We start from the raw sequence: 22,127 nt of genomic DNA, 5'->3' as shown, positions 1-22,127 counted from the left end.
CAGAGTAGTCCGAAAAAAAACAGTGGTGGGGAGAGAATGGGATCATCTCCAAAATCGCCTCGTTTATAGCGAAGTCAACACCTATTTCATAAATTGTGCACACCGAGACAATTTTGACTCCACTTAAATATAATATGCAATTTAATTTTTTTAATAAAATATTATATTATATCTAATTTATCATAGCGGTAGTATTATAACAATTTCAAAAACTTGTTAATTAGAAAGAATCAAGTTGTTGCTGAATTACTGTTTTACATACCAAATTACCAATACATTGTCGCATGCAAATTGGTTATGTTAATATTACGATATTTATATTTCCAGGTATTATAATTCATTATTTATATACTTACTTCAATATATAATATTAAAGATATAATAATATACAATACCAATAACTAGTATTAGAATAATTTACCAAGAATACCATGATTCCACACTCTGTCTGCATGAGTCCTAGGAAATTATAACAAGTTTGGTATGTAATAAAATTTTAAACTTGTTATGACGTAAAAATTATTTATATATCTAGTTAAGTATTAATAATTTACGTAAATACAGATCAAGAAATTGAAGTGAAATTTACAGGAATATATTGTTAAATAAAAAACATACAGCCGAGCTAAAGAAAATTGAAGAAAGTATAATAATAATTACGCCGTTTACTTACTTTACTTAGTTATATTTTGATATGTTTACTTTCAAATATGAATTATATTATTTATAATAAAAAATTTATACATATATATATATATATAGTTATTCTTATTTATTCCTATTTGCATGTAACCCTCCATTTTTTATTTATAACCTTTGTTAAGGTTGTCTTGCAAAAACAGCATTCAGGAATAAGTCCGCCTTATTGTATTTATACACATATGTTTAGTTTACGTATTAATTGTACCTATCTCTTACCATTATATCTTCTATCAGTAGATGGATAGATAGAATTTGCTTTATAATGCAAATAAAGTCATTTCTATCTATCTATCTACAATAATATATCTAATAAAATAATAGATGACATATTTTATTGTTACCCGTTGATTTACATCAATAGATGGCGATCGACAAATACGCGCGTACATCGACGCAACACCAAATGTAATCGGTGCCACTATTATGTTATAAATTTACAATTCGTGAATCAAAAACCTTTGTGCCCCTTTTTATTAAAATTGCGTGGATGGAGAAGTGTAAAATTTCACACACTTATAGTGTTTGCGACCGATTGGTACAAACTCTTTTAATATTTTTATTACTATTAATTTATATTTTTAGAAAATCTCTTTATCGCCATGTTATTTGATATACTTCACATTATTGTTACATTGTCTTTTCGATAGTTCGCAATTGCATATCAATATATTTATTATCATAATCTACGTGTTTTCATCATTTAGACCCATACAGTCCACAGATCCGTTACATATAGTGTATGTAGAGAAAGAGTTCAGAAGGCTAAAAAAATCCTTTAAATCAATAAAAAATCATAACACACACAAAGCATGTCTTTGACACGCATGCGTAGAAGTATAGTCTTCAACAATAGAACCTTAATAATGTTCAATTTTATAATTTAAATTAATTATGTTCGAATTTCGACCGTTGGGCGATCACTAGTAAAAATCAATTACGTAAACAACTCGACCGCAAAATTCGATTCACGTTACATTACGATGATCTATGACAAATTGTGGAATGAGTTTATCATTATTTAGAAAACTGGTCACTAATTTACCGCAAAAATGAGCTATCTATAGACTTACGGTTTAAACTCGCTTTAAAAATAATATTAACCCAATTGTGACGCACTTTGTGGCCCTTTAGCAAACAGCTCTTATAACAAAACTGATTTATGTATATGTAGCTTACGATAGTGTGGTATCTACACATTAATCAGTTAAATTATAATTATAACTGACTAATCACTAAAAACTGAAACCATTTTTCAGGGAATGTTTAGACAGTCTTTTGGCACTCATGTATACAGCGTGTTCCACTTTACATATAAATAATTAATCTTCATGTTCATTATTTATCTGTTTGTTTGTGTGGAGGTTTCACGTAAAAACTGCTAGAGGATTGCGAATGAAATATTATCAATTTTTAGATATGGAAAAAATTATTAATTTTACAAATATATTCAATACCCACCATTTCATTTATTTGACGGCCTCGGTGGTCTAGCGGTTTAGCACACCTTTTCACTTTCAATAGTCGCGGATTTGATTCCTCACAAGATACAAACATTTGTATTCACGGGTATGATTGTTTGTATTGTTCTATTAATTTTATATCTATATAAGATACAAAAAATGTGTATGCAAATTTCTAACAGTTGTCTAAGCACCCATAAGCACGCTCCGCTTAGCTTAAGACTAGACGGCACTGTGTGAATTTTCCAGGTTTAATATTACTATATTCACTTAAAAAAGGTAAGTGGCATGATATAGATATTTTTATTTATTGTTGTCATTTGATTGTTATCAATAGAATGAACAAATTAACTCGAGTATTAAGTTGCGGATACCAGCTAATTATAATATCGTGTTAACATCAAACTTACAAAACTAACCAAATCGATATTCAGATCTCCAAGAAAAGTGCTGATTCCTTCTTAAAAGACTGGCGACTGACTTGCAATTCCCCTTATGTTTCCCGTGCTCATTGGCGGCGGTAATCATTAACCATCAGTTGAATCGCAAGCTAGTTTATGCCCTAAGCCGGTGTTTCCCAATTAGGGGTACGCGTACCCCCCGGGGTACGTGAAGTTGCATCATGGGGTACGTGCGGCTATCTGTAAAACAAACATACACACACACTCACAAATATAATATTCATAATATTCGTGTGATTGCTACAATAAGGGGTACGCAAGGTTTGAGGTATTTTTTGATCTGGTACGCAGCAAAAACTATTTGGGAACCACTGTCCCAAGCTATATAAAGTGTAAATAGAAGATTTAATAATGACATGATAACAAACAAAATTAATCTGTTCAACGGTCGTAGTTTTGCTACATTTGCTTCAAAGACTTTCAGCGAAGTAGAGGCATCTCGAATGTTTATTTCATTTCACGTTGCGTACGTTATACGTTGAATAATGTCATTGCTATTTGCTTTGTCACAAACAGTGACGCAATAATGAAAATCTTCGTCTTAGATAGGTGTTTGTTTTCTACACGTATGAGATTAAATATTGCAACATGACGTTTTAACCAAACATTTCAACTGCTCGTAATAATCTTCCCTTCCTGGTTTAGATGTCTTCATGATGCGGTCAGTATGCGTCATAGTACTCCTATGTAAGTCCATATAGTGTGGTGCAATAGGATAGTTTTACGCGATTTCGGCCAGAGATTTTCAAATATACATAAATAGTATATATAAAAATAGAAGGAAACCAGAAGCTTCACTTAGCGGAATTAATGTTTATCCATTGCTAATACATACACTACAGGGATAGATAGATTGAAACAGATTAGGATAAGCGTGAAGTTAGGTTGAAGGCGAAAGTTTGTGAGTATGGAGGATTGTTTGTTACTCTTTCGCGCCAAACTACTGAACGGATTTTGATGAAACTTTACATTAATATAGATTATACATCAGAACAACATATAAGCTATAAATTTCACGAGTATTATTTAGTTCACCGAAAATTATACACAATGATTTCTCGGGGGACCGTAGTTACCTAACTTAATTGAAAATGTAGCATATAAAAATAATCTCTACAAGTATATTATATCTATTACACTTGGAGTAGTGAAATGAAAGAAGACTAACATTTAGCTATATTTATATTAGTGTATTTAATTTTATTTTATTTTATGATGATGGCAATCAAGCATTCGGCCCATCTGATGGTAAACGGTTACCGTAGCCTATGAACGCCTGAAACACCAGGGGAATCACGTGCACGTTGCCGACCCTTAAGAAACCTTAATATACCCTTCTTGAAAAACCCCATGCTGTAGTCTCGTAGGAAAACCTCGACAGGAAGTTCAAAAAATTCTATTAATTCTGTATAATTTTAAATATATATAATTTAATTATACATATATGTACATATAAAACATATATTAATGTACGTAGATATTGTTTACTTATTTATATAGTACTATGACAGTTTTTCGCCATGACTGCCCTACAACTTATTTCTACCTAGAGAATGCATATGGTATTACGCTTTTTGTTCAACAAAGAATGAAAAAAACACTGAAAAAGTTGCAATTTCTAAATATTTTCGCTTGTACCAACCTCCTCGTCAATCGACTTTCAAAATAGATCATTAACAAGTACCCGACACTGTCATGATCGCGTGGGGGTAATCGCCGCACTATGATTTGATACGCTCAAATTTGTTCGAGAGATAAAGTCGTGCTTACCGGTTCCTGGCTAGTAAACATGATTAATAGTTTATTATAGTTTACACAATGTACTTACTAATATCTATTGTGAATGTGAAAGCGAGTCTGTTTGTCTATGCAGAAATAATATATTTAAAACGAATTAACAATAGATTTTTGGTTGACTGGTAGGCAACACCGCAAGCTGTTAAGCACAATAAATGTACTTTTATATTTTGTATTGTGTTCACTGAAGTTTATTTTTAATATATACCTATAGTATTTTATAATTTATATTTATGTATAAAATAGATTCTTGGATTAAATTACAGCTATATATTATTATTAATATTATAAAAGCAAAGTTTGTTAGTGGATGGATGTTTGTTACTCTTTCATCCAAAAACTACTGACTGGATTTATTAATAGTAGGTATATATGTGTTTGTTTCTTTAGGTTAATGTAATCAACCAAAAGAAACAAACAAACAAACAAACAACTATACATTTACTTATATGGAGCTCAGTTCATGATATAGCCTTCTAAAAGTGATCGAAATTTTAAATATTAAATTACTAAAGATAAAAAACAAAAAAACACTTTAACAATCGTCAAACTTACTAGGCTCAACATAATATATGTATTATATATTTAATAAAAACTACCGGATTTCCTTCAAACAAACCACAAAGGAACTTGTTTGTATTTAATTGATACTGTTTTGACTTATCTCAATCTTCAAATCTTATTATTTAGCTATCTAGTAAATAATTTGTTATCCCTTTAATACAACAATTATCTAAAATATGAATTATTAATTAAAAAGAAACAAATGTTTAATAACCATATACTAAACATCTAAAAGAACGTTTTACTTTACCAGAAACTTTTTACAAAATAATCTGCATGGGTGTCGTATCTCATCTATTTCTAGTAAACTGCATTTTGAATGGTGGGTGAGATAGGGCAGTCAAATTACAAAATCTAGACGCAAGATATCTCGGTGCACCAGAATGGCAACGCATAAAAGCTATTATGGGCGGCACTTGATGTAATAATAACAATAAATAATAAGTCTCTTTGTTCATCTTTACATAGTATTAAACAAAGTTATCTGTTAGCTTGTATCTTTTAAATTACTCAACGGATGCAGATTATTGTAGATGATTTAATGCAGTTTTCATAAATAGAGTTATTAAAGAGAAAGGTTTATATAAGTTATAAAGGCGAGTTAAAGTATAGAACAACCCGAGAAATTCAAATTCCATGCGAAGTCGGGACGGGTCGCTAGTATATTATATAAATCTATATAAATCGGTCGCGACCTACCATGGTGTGTCTTACCTTATCATTACAGTTACATAAAAACAGGTAAATGAAATGATAAGATGGAGAACGTAAATAATAGTAAATGAATATAGAAAGAACTAACTGTCATATTGTTGGAAGTATTTTAGGGTATGTTAAATAGAAAAAAATCTGTGAGGATACTTTCTTCAATAGGCGCTATAGAAGAAAGTGTAAAAAACCAGATACAGACAAGAGCAAAGTTAACTAATTGACTTGTAAAGTTAAATTAAACCTGACATAACTATTTGTCTAAATGTAATTTAAGAAACACCATAATGAAAACTGAGCATTACGCAATATAATATACCAAATAACCTTAACCTTTTACTTCGTGATAATGATAGGTAGGTACACTAATGTTTTGGACAAGTCAGTTCAAGACGGATAGTAAAAAAATACCAGAAGTACCAGCATGACTCATAAAGTAAAAAAACTCAGAAACTTTTTAGATGATTCATTTATAGAGGACAAAATATTCCATACTTTTAATCTATATCAATACGCACAATAGATCAAGCGAGTTGACTAGTTTCAGCAATCAAAGTCTACAAGGCTATAAATTTAAAATGTGGTAAAATTATTTGAAATAATATTGTTTGGGAAAGAACAAATTGTCTATATTATCATATGTCTATATTATTTTGTCTGTATTATTAGCGGTTAAACAAATACCTTTTTTGCTCTGGTGCTCTTTCTTCTCTTCCATCTCATAAACACATTTCAGGGTTCAAGGACAACAAACACAAGAAGAAGCATAGCCTACTTCAAAACACGATATTTTAATATTGCTTAGGGGAGTTCGCACTCATTTTTCCAGCAACAAGAACTTTTGTCTGTAACGTTAAGAAATAGCCATTATCTACATTATGACCCAAGAAAATATTAAACAGAAATAATACGAATATAAAAATAAAGTTGTAATATATGAAGTACTTGAAAAATTTCAAAGTCCGAAACAACATATTGTCGGTTTGATACATTATTATTGCCAAACATGTATCGTCAACAATATTATTATCAATGTATTTTTGCAATATTGTTATTCTTATATATTATGTTTCTTCTACCTGTTCTAGATTAATCGGATACCCTAATCCAACGAGCAACGATTACGATCTCGTCCGCGTGTTACCTTTTCAACCCCTTCCAACTCTTTTTTCTCAGTAAAATGTAACCTATGTCCTTTCTCAGGGTCGAAACTATCTGTGTTTTAATTTCATTGGCGTGAAAACGAGGCAGACAGAGTTACTTTCGCAATTATAATATTAGGAAGGATTTAAAAGTGTTTTCATTATTGTAACTAAAATGCATATAAAAGTTTTATATATTATATCAATATGTCGATAAAATTTATTGTATTCTTTCTTGCCTCATGCCGTGTTCTGATGCCTCGTGTCAAACTTAGCGTCGCGTTAATTTCGTCATCCATGTCGTCTACGTAAAATATCAAAAACGTTTTTTTTTATTTGTTGTGCCAAATTATTCATAGTCAGTCAGCCAGTGAGATCAATGTTCTTTCAAGTAGCTGATAAAGATTCGCTTGAGTAATTTTATTATACCGGGGTAATTACTTTTATTACTTTACGAGTATAAAATATATAATATTCTAATTAAACAAATTATAATATTATAAATATGAAAACGCGAGTTCTTGGTGCTTTAACAGCTTAGACAATCATAATATATTTGCGATAGAGATGTACGTAGTCTATGTTTCAGTCAAATAAAATATACATTTATTTATTTATACATATACTCTTTATTGCACTAGATATATTACTGGAATCAAAATTAACAAAGTAGTAGGGCCTAATAGCTTTGTAGCAGTACTAGGGATACGTCCCAACTTCGCACGCATACATTACAAATCCTTGAATTTCTCGGATTGTTCCATATTATAACACTCATGTATTATGCATATAAACCTTCCTCTTGAGTCACTCTATCTATTCCTGAAAACTGCATTAAAATCCGTTGCGTAATTTTAAAGATATAAGCGAAGAGACAGCGGCGGGCAATTTATTTTCTACTGTGTAAAGATTTTCATACAACATAATGAATTTAAGCGTAATCTATTATCAAGTAAGATATATAATACACGAATACATATCATGCATAAATTTTATTTACTTTTACGAGAAATAGAATGTAAGTATTCATCTGAAGTATGATTTTGACTAGGTCAACAAAATGTTTATGTCAATGATACATTCCATACATTATGACGTCGTTGGTTTTATAACTAAATCACTTGTAGTGGTAGTGATGTTATTAGTAAATAGCTAGTTATTTATTTTGAAATCACCACTATTTACTCTATGATTGTACAATATACTTACAATATACTCCTTACTCATTCTCTTACAGTACACTCATAGGGACCTATTTTGGAAAAAGTATATTTTTCGAACTACTCTAATGTTGTTGCTGCAGCTGGCCTTTACATCTTGTCCGGTCGATAGAGGAAAACTGCAGATGGCCCACAAACCCACGGAAGGACTTATGGAGCGGCTGAAAGCCAACTCACGCCTGATGGATACAACTTTAGTCTGAGAGCACCGCTCAGCTCAGGCCGTCGCAATTTTTTCGATAGCCGTTTGAATTGTACGAGGGATCAATCGGAGGGGATCAGGAGAGTAGAAAAAACCTTTATATTATTATGTGTAGATATTGTTAGATATATGATGTTTTAATATGATAAAGCAAATAATACATTGTCTATTGTCATTAAGGATACAGTTTTTCTAAATAAATAACCATTTTATGGGTCCCTTACCGATATGCGACCCCTTGCCAGTTGCCTACTCTGTCTTATGGTTAATCCGGCCCTGTTCTTACTCAGTACCAATCTACTTAGGTTGAAGTTCAATGTAAATTAATTACTCACTACGCGTGACAATTCGTTCTAGTAATTACACTAACTTATCATTAAAATAGATAAATTGGTTTAGATAATTTGTTTTCACCACATGAAGAAAAAGACAATAGAGAAAATAAATAAGGTATAGGTCATATCTAATTAGATATCTCAGGGGAATATATTTTATTCAAAGTAATCTACTTAGGTATATCTCTCTCCCCTTTCTGTGTAAGTTATGTTATATATAAAAATAATATTCCTGGACAATTCACATAACGTCATCTAGTCCCAAGGTAAGCAGAGCTTGTGTTATGGTTTGTTATATTTGTTTTTAATTGAACTAGACAACTAATATAAATACATAGACATTTTTTCTGTTAATACATTCAAAATATACATAGAAAACATCCAAACCAATACAAACAATCATACTTATAAATATAAGTGCTTGTACCGTGCGAGGAATCAAAACCGCGACCATCGGAAGTAAAGCGGTGTACTAAATCGCTGTGTTATAATCAAAGGATGGCATATGATAGTGTCATTACATGATACTGTGGCATAACTAATTCCACAATTTCTAGTAATGTGCCACGTCAGGTCGACCTCTACATGCTCTGCGCTGCAGTACCTACGGTTAATTTCTGTTGAATTCCCCACGATGGTCTAATTCATCTGACTTCACCCACATTCTAATCTTCTTGACTCCATCTTCCACTGGTGTCCAACCAGCATATTCCGTTAGCTCGTAAGGGTACGCGTGTTTTTACTGAAAAAAAAATAGTAACACTTACTACTATATCTACAAATGTAACCAAGTTTTTTTTTTATTTCTTGTTTTTCTTTAATTGAATATGGCAAGTTTTCTAAGCAATAATTTGCATTTCAACGCAGTTTCTATGCACTATAATTAACTACGCATAAATATTTTATTAAGGAAATCAACAAAACAGTAACGACAAGACTAATGGTGTGGTGATACATTATAGGCTATAACCGACATCGAAATACCTATCATGATGAATACAATGAAGTAATCCAACAGACTACCAGCATGTAAATTTACACGTGATCTATTCTATCTATTATCTATAGTAACTGATCATTAAACCGTAAGGAAACGATTGGTTGTAAGTAATAATATGTAAATGCATAATATCTGGTCTTGGTGCAGTCACGGTTTAGTCTAAGGATCATTTGATCTTGGTATTTAACATGGTTTGCTAATGTCTTTGACGCATTGTGTTCTTAGAAATACTATTACTAAGCAATTGTACGTATTTCTGCAAAAGTATCTAAATGATCAAAGTCTATTTCTATAAACACGACTAATTCTATTTTTTTTTATGTAATTAGAATAGTAAAGAGGTAGACAACGTCCTCCAGCCACCTGGTGGACCAGTATCAGTAAACTTATCGCTACAGAAAATTGCCCAACCCGTCAACCCAGGACAGATTGTCCTGGCAAAATTATGATAGCCGACTCTACATAAAGTGGGATTGTGCTAAGAAAATGAATTGAAATAGTAAACGGGTAGTGGAGACATTGGAAGTTCAGTGGTAAATAGTATTTGAGAATAGAATCATATTCTTCAGTAGTAAAAAAATGTTAAATTAATATATGTATTTATATTTTGTCTAAATAATACAAAGTCAGGTGAGAGTGAATTTGCTTTATTGATTAATTATTTATTGTACTTACAATTCATAAAAATATCCATAATAGAAAAGCTTAATTACAATATTCTGTATAGAGCAAACCACTGGGTAAAAACACATAGCAGTTAATGAGCAGCAGTGAGAAAACACACTTCAGTGTTTATAAATTATTATATTTTAATAACTAAATTTAATAGATTAATAATATTTCTAGTATTAATAGTAAAATTTGTTTCTTTATACACTTATGTTAAAAATTAGCTTCATTAATTAAATGTAATCAAGAACAGCTATTGTGTACCTTAGGTAGGTAACGTAACACCTGATAGTTAGACGCCATCTCGATTTCTTGAACCTTGACTCCGCTGTATGCTAACATAATAGAAGGAAATGAATTATAATTATTCATCTACTGATTGCGATCTGTTCACTATCAGTAAAAAGTTTTGCAAGAATCCTTTCTACATGATGCAACATTTCATCGGATTTCATCGCACCAAATCCTGTTCCGTGCCGCAATTGTAACATTTTTGTAAGTCGGTTGGCTCATTTCGTGCTAAATTTGCGAAATTAAGCATATATAATACTAGCTTCTGTTCGAAAGTTCGTCCGTGTGACAAGTAGACTACGTCCTCTGTGCCAAATGTTACATTAAACAAGGTTAAGCTGTTGAAGCAAAATGCATAACAAACAAACAAATTTATTTCTGTATTAGTAATAGTATCTGTTTAGTTTTTAAATAAGTGGCATATATATTTTTTTAATATAATTATATTGAATCATCATAACACGCTTATCTCGTATATGCGTTGCAATTTCGAAGAACTAAGGTGTCATGCCTCTATATCATGCAATTGAAAAACTGGCATATCTAACCCTTCAACCAAAACACATCTTACAAAGCACTGCTTAACGCCTGAAATAGATTTGACAGCGGTAACTACGAAAAATGTTGAATATAGTCTACTTCAATAAAAGAAAGAATATAATAATTTTAATAAATAATAATTCAATTATTTTTATAATTTAATATTTAATCAATAATTTAAAATTATATAATCTAAAAATTAATAACAAATTAATAAATAAATAGAAATTATAATCTTATAAATTTAAATTTCACATTGTAAAACGCTATTAAATAATAATTATATCCGACACATCCAAATGCTTGCCGTTGCTTAACCTAGAAATCGTGTCCAATCACCAAATAGGTAAGTTTTATTTCACAAAACACCATAAAAACGACTTCAACACTTCTCAAAGCGTGATAATGAATACAATGGTCTGACTCATATTGTGAAATGGAGCAATTTTCCTTCGTTAACTGTTGACTCATAGCCCTATGTTGCGTGGAGTAAGTAATTCGGAAATTTTCAGGTAGGTATAATATTTTCAATTTATAATATTTTCGAGGGTGAATCGTAATAACTTAGTATTACAAATATTAATATTAAAGGGAAAGTGAATTTGTTTCTTTATTTATTTATTATATTTTCGAGTTTTTATAGTTTAACCAAACATCAAGAAATTTGGTATTACACATTTGGAAAGAATGAGTACCTATCAACGATGTCTACACGGAGGAAATCGTGGACAAAAGTTAGTATTTTATAAACGTTATTAGCGACGCGTAGCGAATGCAATTTATTTTAATTTCATCCACAATTATAAATAATACAAGGTTTTTACAACCACTTGATTGAAAAGTTACGATTACAATGCGGTATTAAACAAATAACCTATTTGAAATGTGAACGTACTTTTTTCTTACGTGCATCATCATGCAGGTATCACTTTTAATATTCTATTCACAATACCTATATATTTATTAGGAAATTATAGCTAATATACTGTAATATTTTTTTTTTCTAATTTAGAGGACTTATTCCCGACGATCGATTTATTCCAGAGTAGAACCAACACAATCTCATAAATTAAATAAAAAATAACTACAAATGTAAACTATGATAAAATGTAATAAAGTACTTTGTATATACTATTAATCTGTTATTAAATAGTTGCTGTTATCCACGACTAAGCACTCACTGCATAATCAATTCATATTTCAACCTTTCCACCCATTCTTGCTATTATTTTTTGACATATTTATTCTTTATCTAAACCCGTCTTCGTAACACTATCTTCTTTTTATTACGAAATTTAAGCGCGATTGACCGCAGTCTCGTCCGCATTCATTTAAATTTTCATTAAAATCCGTTCAACCGTTTCATTGTGGAGATATAACAAACAAACAGATAAACTGACACCTACAGATTTATACTATTAGTATTTGCTAATATACAAGCCTTTCCAGCTAACTCGGAAATAAGCCCATAGCAGGTGGCATCTCAACGGGCGGTAGTGTCGCAAGCGCAATTTCGAAGTCGGTACGAGTTACTTCACTCCGAGTTTGTGTAGGACCGAACCTTAAGTCGTACCACGCCTTCGGAAATCTGATAGAACACTACTTCATTTATAATACTAGTAGTTTATTTCGTAACTTATACGAATCATAGAAATTGAAGTAGAAATTGTACAGAGGGTTCTACATGGGTCTTCTCACCTCTTTTTCTCTCTCTCACCCAAGCAGCTTGCTTAGTAAAATGCATTTCCCACCTTTTAGGTGGGAAAAATCAGTGTTATTACAGGTTTTTAGAGGCATGACATTTTTGTCCTCCGGAATGGTAACACATGAGTGGTACCAGAGCGTCTGTGCTATTCGTATATGTATATTGGCAACGGTTACCACTTACCATCAGAGCTTGATTGTGATTCCAGTTATATAAAAAATCTATAATTAGTAACGGAATGAGAATTATACTACAAATATAGTACACAATGCTATTTAATTGTATACGTAATGCTATTTAATGGTATTTGTTAGAAATCGATAACAGTTTCAAGTTTCATCAACCGTTTTCTGAATTACATACAAAAATAAAACATTTCTAACACATCGAAAGCCGTTTATTATAACTACAAAATAAATTACATGGGTGAATTTTTTTATTTGGGTGAACATTGAACATGTTATTTGTGTAATCTTTTTCTATTACTACTAGGTTCTTTTACACTATATGTAATAACATATTTAGATTATTTCCGAGCGATATTATTTTAACTGTAGATATGTAATATAAACCATATATTTTTTTATTTTTTTTATTTATTTATACTCTTTATTGCACCAATTACAGAACAAAAACAAACAAAAAAAAAAAACAATTAAAATGGAAAATATACATATATATTTCCTTGGTTGCGAAATTTTGTCAAGATTTCGTTGATGTGTGATTTATACGCAGATGAATATCATACAATATGCAATAGCAAATAGAAATATTGAATACCCGATAATATCTGATGAAAACTAATAGTCCGAATAGAAAGTAAAAATCTATTTATCTCGTTCACACAGCATAAAAACAGTAATAGAAATGAAACGTTACCGAATCTGCTTATTGCATGTTGCGCCTTTCATTTAGAGAGGCGTCGCGAAAGGCGTTTTTATCATCCAGTCAATATTAAAGTTTGTGATACACTGAGCGTTTTTGTTTTAACATGAAAATTATATGAAGGTTTAGGCTAGAAAATAGTATGGTTCTTATTCTTCTATATAGAAAACAGTTGCCACCATTAAATAATTTAACAGCTTGTTTCGTATTCTCATTGCTTGTTATTAAATATCCATTACGATTTTTTGTAGCTATACAAAATTATATAGTAAAAATTAAAATGAACTGACACGTGATAATACAATATATGGAGATATGTTAATATACTCATAGTCAACATATTTTAAAAAATATATATATCAGTCTGCCACATTGCTATATGGCGACTAATTTCAATTTAAGGCAATAAAATTACATAAAATTATGCCATGTATAGCATTGGTCGCATGTCAGTAACATTGTCTAAAGTTAATACGTTCAAATCAATCAATGTATTCGAATATGCTTAAATCAAGATTTCATTCAAGACTGATTAATTTGACTCAATATAATACAGTGAGTACATGTACCGCCCAGCATAAAATAAAAGAATGGTTTTCAATTACGATAGTGACAATTTTATGGTTGGTGTGTCCGCAACTTAATAATGAATAAAAAATGTATAATTGTTCACTTAACACCTAATAGCATCCATAGTTACTTTATACTTGTTAAACGTTTCTTTCTGTTTGATAGAAATAGTTGGGATTATAAAACAGGTAAAGGGAGGGAATATACAAGTGGTAGAGCAATTAATCATTTTTTAATGCTAATGATGTATTTGATATCATTATAATTTTCAACAAAGACTTGTTAGTAAATCTTATTTCAAACATGTGTTTATGATGGCGAAATGTTGATGATTAATTAGGTAACGTAATATTCTAAGAAAAGAAATTTATATTCTATTGTAATAAAATTTCAGAACAAAATAAAATTGTTTTGGAAGTCAAACCTAATTTGAATACACAAACGTAAACTTTAACTTATACAGTCTACCAAAATGGAAGTGTCACTTGTGACGAGTACTAGCCAACAGATATAAAAATGAAAGCAGCACTGTTTGTATGCCATTTCACATACATAGACTTTTTGTTACTTTCTTTTATCCTAAGCAATTAAAATGTCTCTGTCACAAGGTTGTCATCAAGTTCCTAATATAGCTATAATATATCTGGTTATACTGAAAATTTCTTTATGTCAATTTTAGTATAGGTGCTGCATACAGCTTAAAGCCACAAGAAGATACTTCCGGTTGGTATAATCTAATATAATCATGGTACAAACTTGGAAAGAGTGTATAGTAAAAAAAACAATTATATGATTTTCATACTTTACATATTTTTTTAAGCCAAGGCTGGGATCTCTTTTCTATATTAAATATTTTTGATAGAAGATTCCGCTCTTTTAGGGTTACTTATTATCAACATTTTTGTATGAATTTTGACACATTTTAACACAAACACAATATACGGAGAAAATATACCTTATAATAATAATAATAAGATCTATTTATTACCAGCAATAGTACAATGATACAGTTACATAATTATATAAAATATTTATAATTATTGGCAATAAGAACAAATTCAGCTGTTGGTGAACTAATGTGCGCCCAGCGCTGGTTTTCAGTTTGTACCTACACGGACGTACCTCTAACCACATGTGCTCGACATCTACACCATAATGTAATCAAATAAAAATTTACTATACATAAATAAAGTTCGAGATTCTGTGACCTTATTACCTATTAATAATAGAGTAATGTTAACTATATGAACCTTACAGCTGTCGATGTATGGATACGGTCAGTTAGGTCTTCAGTTAGGTCAATTGCACTAATTCATTCTTACTCTTTCATTCTTTATTAGTGACCATTAGCGAAGATTAACAAACTAAAAATCATAGATTTCTATATTCTGCCTTACTTTTGGACATTTTGTAATATATGTATGTGTTCCGTATTCCGAGCCTCCTTAGTCTAAGCAGGTTGTATCACCGGCTTGCTTATTGAATAAAACATATAAAAACATGTGGCCACTTAAATTTCGAAAAAAGAATAAAAAAAATTGAATATAAGAACTGGAATAAAAAGGACGCTCCGTATTTTTATCTATATAAAACAAGATAATTAATGATTTATTTAATACAATATAATTGTTTTTGATGAAAATATACACTATAGAATGCGTGGCCACTAAACAGGACTACACATCGGGACGTTCCTGCAAAGGTGAGTAAGTTTGGTGTTACATTGCTTACTTTGGGGTTTTCGGAGTGTGGAAGACGTTCTTCCAGGTCGAAATCGTATTTCTGCTTCCTTTTCCTTTAATTATTTTCTTTTCAATAAATACAGTCCACTCTCTCTTTTATATATTAATTTATAAGGATTCGTAATGGTGCGAAATAGTGAAAGGCGTTATTTCTAAATTCCGTTAATTTCCGTCATAGAAGCGATGGCATTGCTGATACAAGAAAATGGTCTCGTTTCGATAAACGCCTAGATTTATATAATATATTGTTTGTTAAAATATTCACGATATGTTTTATTCATTGTATAAACAATTAAGTATAATTAAAATGCATGAGTGTTATCTATAAATGTGAAAGCCTTTGGCTTCTAATATTGTTAGTTATTTTATCAGTAGTCGTAAAATTTGTAGGCATATTATAAGTGATAAAGAAATAAATAAGGCACTACTTATTTATTTTTTAATAGCACACAAAACAGATTAGAATAAGTACGAGAATTTGTTAGGAGCGTGTAGTTTGGTACTAACTGGATTGTGATCCAACACTATGTATGCCTAAAAGTTAAATTATATAGACCCATGCAATATACAATAGATAAGGCTATATAATAAAAAGTACGCTTAATTGAAAGTAATATTAACTACATAAACTAAATATATATTATATTATATAATTATTTTTTAATAAATATTATAATAATTATAACGAGGATAATATTTTAAGAAAGGTGTTACATATGAATGTGGATGGTTATAAGGGCAAAGGAAGGCCGAAAAAGAGATGGATGAACTGTGTGAAAGATGATATGGTAAGAAAGGAAGTAAATAACGCGATGACTGCGAACAGGGATGAATGGAAGAGAAAAACATATTACGCCGACCCCAAATAAATGGGATAAGGAAGAAGCAGATGATGATATAATTATTTTTTAATATATTTAGAATGCTTTCAATCGGGTAACAAAATCGCTTGATTACCAATTCTTATATAGTTATCGATTTAAAACCAAATCAAAATTTATATCTAAATCAGTTATTAATATGGGATATTACTAATCACTTAAACATGTCAGTATTACTGCCTTTTTTATCCTTATGCTATCCAAGTTTATATAAGATAAGAACTTACAATTTAAATTTAGTGGAAATTTGTTCTTCCACTAAATTTAAACAAGACTATTATCTAGATCTATTAGTATTTTTTTTAATTAGGGGATGACCTAACATATGAATACAGCTATTGACGGCCTCGGTGGTCTAGCGGTTTTGCACACCGCCTTACTTCCGATGGTCGCGGGTTCGATTCCTCGCACGGCACAAACATTTGTATTCATGACTATGAATACAATGTTTATAAGTATAATGTTTGTATCGGTCTGGATGTTTTCTATATATAACATGTATGTATTTACAAAAAAATATATATCTATGTATTCGTATGAGTTATCTAGTACCCATAACACAAGATTTAGCTACCTTAACTTGAGGCGAACTTACTATATGGTGACGTGTGAATTGGACTGACATTTATTTTTATACATTTTAGCATCGTTATGACGAAAAATAGATATACTTTATTTCATTATTTATTTTATCGATCTTAACTGACAAGAACTAGAGACACAAAATACCTGCAAGTACAACATATATTTAAATCTATATCTGTGTCTAGAATTATCCAAATCAATTCTATTTCTAGTCACTATTAAGGTGTAACCTAAATCTGTCCAGCTACACAAGTTGCGATCGACTGACTAATGTACTCCGGGCGATATGTTGAGTTAACGCCGAGTGAATGCTTGGGAAACTATCGATCAAGTACTGAATAGAACTCAATCGATTATACTTGTACTCGATAAACGGTCACTTAAATCTGCGGTAGGAAATACTTTTCTATAATAAATCAAAGTCTCTTTGATATACGAGGAATAGGCAATATTTTTGTGTTATTTATATTTATTTATTTTAATTTAAGTACTAAAAATTTAAGATGAAGAAATAAGCGCGCTCTGAACAAATAACGTGTTTATCTCTGCAACTACAAATCGTATTATTAAAAAGCTTTTTTTTATCGTCAAATTCTTAAAGAAGGTCTGAGGTATGAAACATTCAGGTTCGCATAATGCTTACTAAGTTATACATTGCATTTTGTTTAAAACATTTATATCCATACAAATATTATAATGCCAATGTGTGTATGTCTATCCTCGTGTCTGTTCGTCTGTTAGTTTAATTTGACTTGAATTAAAATTGTATTACGAGGACATATCCGATCTTTTATTTCCGAAAAAGATCGAAGTCGCGATACATTATTAGTATGTATAAAAAAGTTACACTCAAGCACCTATTAGACAGCCTCGGTAGGCTAGCGGTTTAGCCACTTGCTTCTGATAGTCGTCGTCACAGTACAAACATTTGTATTCATAAGCATGATTGTTTATATGGCACTGAATGGTATATAAAAATATCTAAGTATTTATATCAGTTGTAAACCCGTGTGCAATACTGTAGCTCTTCTAATAAATAGATAAATAAAGAAATAAATATTTAATAAAAAAACTACACAACAAATATTCTATAAAAAAATTCAATATCCTACTGTATTATTAACCAATCACTAGTTACTATAGAGGCGTGGTCGTGTTGGTTGCTGACAACGATTGGTTACTTGTTTTGCTATTGCTACTGTGGACACGTCATAAAGATAAAAATAATATAAGTGAATTCATGCCTACTATATCGATAAAAGAATTTGTTACTAATACCTACCAACAATGATAAACATACTAACAGATGGAAAACGGTAACGGTCACCTATAGACAAATCAAATCAAAAATAGTTTATTTCTGTAGAATATTTTAGCCGCTTATAAACATATTTTTTTTTTTGTATTACTTCTTTTTACCTATCGTTTAGTTCAGAATACATATTCAATTGAAAAGAACTGGCAATAAACTCAACTGATATTTTTTAGACATGAATAGAACCAATGAAAATCTGAATTTAAATTAACGTATTACGATTCAAAATTTAATTTAATCATACTATCATAAACAGCGACGCCTGACCTTGATTCTTTTAGTGTTAGATAACACTAAAAGAATTTTCAAATAGAATCACCTCGGACCGGAAATTACCCCGAACATCCAAACTCACAAACATTACCTCAAAATATTAGTATAGATGTAGGTATCCACCTAGCACCACAAAAACCAGAATCCCATTCATTGTTTACTTGTTATTTATTAGAATGACTTGTAAAAACAAAAATCATCCGTAAAAGTACATATCATGTAGCACAATCGCCTCATTTATGACTGTCTGTCATTTGATTCTCATTAGAAGGATACCAAAATAACACACAAGAAAAAAAGATTACATACATAAATAGTATTTAATTATTTACGTATGTATTTTTTATATCTAAAAAGTGTAAAATCTATATAATATAATAAGTAAATTAAAATCAAGTTAATTCGGATTGTGTAGACAAAGTAGCAAAGTGGAAGCTAGTCCAATATTATTTGTAATATATAAATATCCAAGAACAGATATATTGTCAATGCTTCATAACAATGCGTCCATATTACAATGTCTGTCTATTATGTTGCTTAATATAATTAAATAACATTGCTAGGAGTGTCAAAGGGAGCTGTCAATAGAAATAACATAAAAATGGATCGTGCAAAAACAAGTGTGCGTGAATAAGGTTATATAAAATATATTATAAAAAGACTAAATGGTTGAACTTAATATTTGACGTCAAGATAGAATGTATCACGAGAATGTATTTTTAAATATTTTCATATTTATTAGCGCGTAATATTTCAGGAAATGTAGACAATTCTATTAATAATGAAAAATCACAAAATTATTTTAAATCTATAATCTATTTATATATAGTATAGTGCAATATACTATATGTGACGAAGGTCGTGTAAATAAATGCATATGTTAAACATATAAATCTTTCGGAAGAAATTCTCGAAAAAGTAGTGAAAACCTTATGAAAATACGTTGATAAAAGTAAACGGAAGGATTATTCTTCTCGAGGGAAACCAGTGCTGTGAAATTCGTCTAATTTACAATCAGATGAGGCTAACAAGTCATGAAAAACAAAGGAAATCCATTACAACAATAGAAGTAAGCAGAGCAAGCAAGACAAGCAATAGCTAGAAAAACAGTGACTGTTTTATACCATTTAGATAACCCACATATTACTCCTATGTGACATTAAATATGTTTGACATATCCTTTCATTTGACATACAATGTTTACGAGTAGGTATGTTAAATATACCTAATGTGACAAGGCTGCGACATGAGTTTATTAATGTAGTCATATTAAAGCATCGATACACGTCCCTAAAATCAGAAGCGATATCGGATCAGTAGTGAAGAGCGCCCTAGATTGCTTAAAGGATCGAAGGTGTGGGCAAATTATATTCATTATTATTTCCCCTGACGATGCGTCTGCCACCGTTTGTGGCCGTGTGTAGAAACTATTACATTACATATACGATAAGTCAGATTGTAATGAATTCATATATCAGGATGCAGTTATCTGAAAATTAATTTATTAGAGCCATTGTTGTTGTAATATCGTGATTAGGCACTTTTTTAGACATGCAAAATAATGATATCATTATACCTAATCTAACGCTTACATAATCGAAGTTGTGACCTTAAGCCGTGATGCATGACTTCCCTTGTCTCGAAAGGTATAACTTAGTTCCCACATTACGTACAATGTCACAAAAAAAACTGACAATTTGGGCAACATGTGGTCACCATGCAAGGTTAGGCGGGCCTCAATGTTATTGTGATAGATAGACTTTTAGATGTGGAACAAAAATGATGAAATCATCTGGAGTGACGTAAGTGCAAGCAACTTGGAAGATTATTGAACAATTTTTTATTACAATTACAGAAATCAATACATTGAAATATAGTCACTTATAGAGACTTGAGTTTGGTTAGATGTTTGATTGATCTACGAAACGGCTGAAATTTATTACACGTAACTTAAAATTTGAATAGGATAAATATATGGCATGGAGAAATTCAGTAATAGTTTACTTAATTGGTCCGAAATACTAATATTATAAATACGAGAGTCTATATTTTCTTTTTGTTAACTTTTCACTACTAAGATTCTTACAGGCGAATCTTAATAAAATATGTCGTGAAAATAAATAGTGTCACTGGGATTAGGCTGACTTTTTGTTACAAAAAAAAATATATATATATTTTATAGAATTTAAAGAATTTTTTCATTCGTACATGTAAAATAGATTTTATTTTATATGCACGAATTTATAGTTTCATTCGTACATGACGTAAATTAGCATTTTTTGCATGGCTTATGTGGTATATGCAATGCAAAAAAATGCTAATTTACGTTTATATAAAAAATGGTGTGTGAGTGTTTGATGAATGTTATACTTTATTTCAATAATTAGTTAAGAAAGAACTACATAGGTTACTTCATCACTCACGCGTTGGACAAACATAACTTCATCATAATTGGTTAGGTTGTTTGATTTAGATATTTTGTCTTCGACTACAAATACCAGTTTACTTGACTAATAGGCTTCATGTAATTACATATAATCTATCAATCACCTATTGCCTAAATATTTCGGTCGTTAGATACAAGCTCTGAAAAATATATATTTCCGCTAATACGACTCTCTTTTAAATAAAAATGAGAATATACGCCCGTCTTTTGTTATTATTAATAATATAAGAACACACATTTTTGTTCTTTATATAATTATATATACACATTAGGAAAATTGCTACTAGAAGATGATACCATCTGTATTGAATGGCGTTCGTTATAATCCCCAGGAGACCGTTTCTATTTTACTGGTATTCGGACGTCTTCATCTGCCATGACCTGATGTGCCACTGTTCTTTAACTCGTCTAGATTAATTGCTAGTCAGTGGGTAGCCTTAATTTATGTGTATTTGTTGCCGCGCAGTCTGAGACTACACGTGTCTGTGGAAGAATGCCTTGTAGGTATGGTTAAGGTCCCGCGTGTAGTGATTATTTACACGCCACTTCATCATAATTACAAAAAAAGACATAAAATTCTCTTTTCTATTAACACAGACATTGTGTTACTTACGTTCCAAAACTCTAATTAAGG

Source organism: Achroia grisella, unplaced genomic scaffold (genome assembly GCF_030625045.1).
Source record: "Achroia grisella isolate CSIRO2021 unplaced genomic scaffold, CSIRO_AGI_Agris_v1 utg1096, whole genome shotgun sequence".
In the NCBI taxonomy this organism is placed as follows: Eukaryota; Metazoa; Arthropoda; class Insecta; order Lepidoptera; family Pyralidae; genus Achroia; species Achroia grisella.
Note: the sequence above shows the minus strand (reverse complement) of the source record.